Here is a 3,585-nt window from a genome sequence, read left to right on the forward strand (position 1 = left end):
TTTAACAAGTTTTCAGCTGCAATTTAACAAGTTTTCAGTTGTAGTTTAACAAGTTTTCAGCTGCAATTTAACAAGTTTTCAGTTGTAGTTTAACAAGTTTTCAGTTGTAGTTTAACAAGTTTTCAGCTGTAGTTTAACAAGTTTTTAGCTGTAGTTTACACATTTTCAGCTGTAGTTTAACAAGTTTTCAGCTGTAGTTTAACAAGTTTTCAGTTGTAGTTTAACAAGTTTTCAGTTGTAGTTTAACAAGTTTTCAGCTGTAGTTTAACAAGTTTTCAGCTGTATTTTAACAAGTTTTCAGCTGTAGTTTAACAAGTTTTAGCTGTAATTTGTGATCATTTAAATGCTGCAGAGTCTCTCCCCAGCCAACAGGTGGAGCTGCACAAAAACATTTTTACTCCATAAAAGTTTTGTCCCTTGTTTTCTCCTAAATGTTAATTTGAGAAACAAACACATGAAAAAAGAAACAAGAAAAGTTTCAAAGTTTAAAAACTTCTAAATATTTCATTTTGACCTCAGCAGAATGTTTGAAAGTCCAGTTCTGCCAAAGTTTTTTCAAATAATTCTTTCATAATATATATGTATATGTATTATTGTATCCATCCATCCATCCATTTTCTGTACACGCTTCTTCCTTTTCAGGGTCGCGTGGGTCACTGGTGCCCATATCCAGCAGTCACAGTGCGAGGGGCGGGGTACACCCTGGACAGGTCGCAAGTCAATCACAATATTGTTAAACTGTATTATTGTATTATTGTATGTTATTGTATATTTTGTATATCCAGTATTGTATCTTGTGATCTCTTTGTAATTTTTAATAAAGTAAAAGATTCATTAAAATTTTGCAGCTTTAAATTTTTCTAAACCTTATCTCCACATCAGAACTTCCTGAGATCCAAACCAACCTGAGTGAGGAGGGGGGGGGGGGCTTCAGGAGTAAGAAGACATGAAGGAGACAAAATGAACAGAGGAAACAAACAAAGATGGAAATTAACAAAAGATGGAGGAGATGAGAGAAAAAAGTGAGGAGAGAAAAAAGTAGCAACTAGAGGTGGGAGGAGGAGAAGAGGAGGAGAGGAGATTTTTTTACAAGTTTTTTTTTACTCTGGAACTAAAGATTGGAGGTGAGGACGACATTAAAAGCAAAATCAGTTCAATTTAATTCAGTTTATTTATAAAGCGCTAAGTCACAACAACTGTTTTCTCAGGGCACTGTACACAAAAAACAAAAACAACAACAAAAAAATAAATCTAAAGAAGGCAGGGATTAAAGGAGCAGTGTGGACAGAGGAGACATTTGGAATCAGAAAACTTTTATCAGACCTCTAGAAAAAGTATAGGTGATGAAGAGGAGGTGAAGAAGAGGAGGTGTTGAGGTCTTACCGTAACAGATCGGGACCTGCTGGGACGATGTTAGAGGTGGACGAGGACAGAAGTGAGAGTCTGATGTCCTGAGATGGAGTTTATCAACCCTCCACCTCCTTCATCCATCTCTCCATCCAAACATGGCTGTGTCCTCCTCCTCCTCCCCCCTCCTCCTCCTTCTCCTCCTTAGCTTGATTCCTTATAGGGCAGGGCCCGAGGGCAGCAGCCAATCAGACGACTCAGTGGCAGCGCTGGAGTTTCTCCCATCATTCAGTGCATTCCTCTGAGAGGCGGACAGGAGGGATTCAGGACCTGAACTGCAGGGAGAGTACTCAGACTACAAGTTCAAGTACTCAGATTACAAGTTCAAGTACTCAGATTACACATTCAAGTACTCAGATTACAAGTTTAAATATTCAGATTACAAGTTTAAATATTCAGATTACAAGTTCATATATTCAGATTACAAGTTTACATATTCAGATTACAAGTTACTGCAGCTTCTGATCCATCCAGAACCACCTGGTGTGATTGTAGAACTGACTCTGGAGCATGTTTGGACCATGCATCACTGGCCCAGTTCTCATTCTCAGCTGTGCGGCTGCAGACAGATCTACGTTTATTAGCAGCCGAAGACAAACGCCACAAACAGCTGAAATTACAAACAGCTCAGCTGGATCCATCTCAGATGGTTAAACTGATCCATAACGAGTCCCTTGAGCCCTCAGCGGCCGTCAGCAACCAGCCTGACTCTGGTTCATGCCACAGAACTGTCAGAGAGTTGGTCTGGGATCAAAACTTCTTACTGGGTCTAAGAAAACAGTCATATTTTTACACAAAGACTCTAGGGTTGGGTGAAAAGACATCATGAGATCCGTGAACCACAATGAAACAAAGAGTCCGAACAGGTCTCAGCCACAAGAAAAAAAAAAACTGAAAATCTGATTAAATAATAGTCCTTATCCAAGTCATAAAACCATCTCAAACAGAAAACAAAACCAGTCCTAAATCAGGTCTGAATCAATTCTACTTAAACAGGTCATACAGTTTATAAAATGTTCAAATTTAGTTTCAAATAAAAGTTTTTAGGTCTTTTCGTTCTGATTTGATTGATACAACTTAACTCTCAGCCCCTCCCCCTTTATAGTGTCTTACATTCAGCCCCTCCCCCTTTATAGTGTCTTACACTTAGCCCCTCCCCTTTACAGTTTCTTACACTTAGCCCCTCCCCTTTATAGTGTCTGACACTCAACCCCTCCTCCTTTACAGTGTCTTACAATAAGCCCCTCCTTCCCCACAATGTCTTACACTCAACCCCTCCCCCTTTACAGTGTCTTACACTTAGCCCCTCCTCCACTGCAGTGTCTTACATTTAGCCCATCCTTCCCTACAACGTCTTACACTTAGCCCCTCCCACATTCACATATCTTAGCCTCAGCCCCTCCCCCACTATAGTGTTTTACTCTCAGCCCATCCTTCCCTACAGTATCTTACACTTAGTCCTTCCCACATTTAGGTATCTTACCCTCAGCCCCTCCCCCTCTATGGTGTTTTACCCTCAGTCCCTCCCCCACTATGGTGTTTTACATTTAGCCCCTACCCTACTAAAGTAGTTTACACTTAGCCCCTCCCTCACTACAGTTGCTTGTCTTTAGCCCCTCCCCCATTGCAGTGTCTTAAATTTAGCCTCTCCCACATAAAGATATCGTGCCCTCAGCCCCTCCCTCTCTACAGTATCTTACAGTCAGCCTCTCCCCCACAGCATTGTTAAACCCTTAGCCCCACCCCACCACAGTGTTTTACACTTAGCCCCTCCCTCACTAGTGTTTTACCCTTAGCTCCTTCCTAACAACAGTATCTTACCCTCAGCCCCCCCCCCCCACAGTAGCTTGTCTTTAGCCCCTACCTCACTACAGTGTTTTAGCCTTAGCTCCTCCCCCCCAAAGTATCTTACCCTCAGCCCCTCCCCCTACAGTATGTTGACCTCAGCCCCACCCCTCAGCCCCTCCCCCCTACAGTAGCTTGACCTTAGCCCCACCCCTCAGCCCCTCCTCCTACAGTAGATTGACCTTAGCCCCTCCCCCAACAGTAGCTTGACCTTAGCCCCACCCTTACTTCAGTGTTTTAACCCACTTCTTTCCCCAGTTCCTCGCACCTCCTTATTTGGACATGTAGCATGCTTTTTCACACACAGAGCCACAAGGATGATATCATCAGTTT

At 42.3% G+C, this 3,585-nt stretch overlaps 1 protein-coding gene across 1 annotated transcript in view; it reads right to left on the bottom strand.

Annotated features, from left to right (window-relative positions):
• The window catches only part of acta2 (actin alpha 2, smooth muscle), a gene marked incomplete at its 5' end in the record, with an annotated part of 8,427 nt that extends 6,889 nt beyond the window's left edge, over window positions 1-1,538 (bottom strand). Inside the window, 1 exon segment of the mRNA XM_014023317.1 lies at window positions 1,384-1,538.
• Window positions 1,539-3,585: the final 2,047 nt, after the last annotated feature.

The sequence above is a fragment of the Austrofundulus limnaeus genome, unplaced genomic scaffold, assembly GCF_001266775.1.
Source record: "Austrofundulus limnaeus strain Quisiro unplaced genomic scaffold, Austrofundulus_limnaeus-1.0 Scaffold364, whole genome shotgun sequence".
NCBI classification, from domain to species: Eukaryota; Metazoa; Chordata; class Actinopteri; order Cyprinodontiformes; family Rivulidae; genus Austrofundulus; species Austrofundulus limnaeus.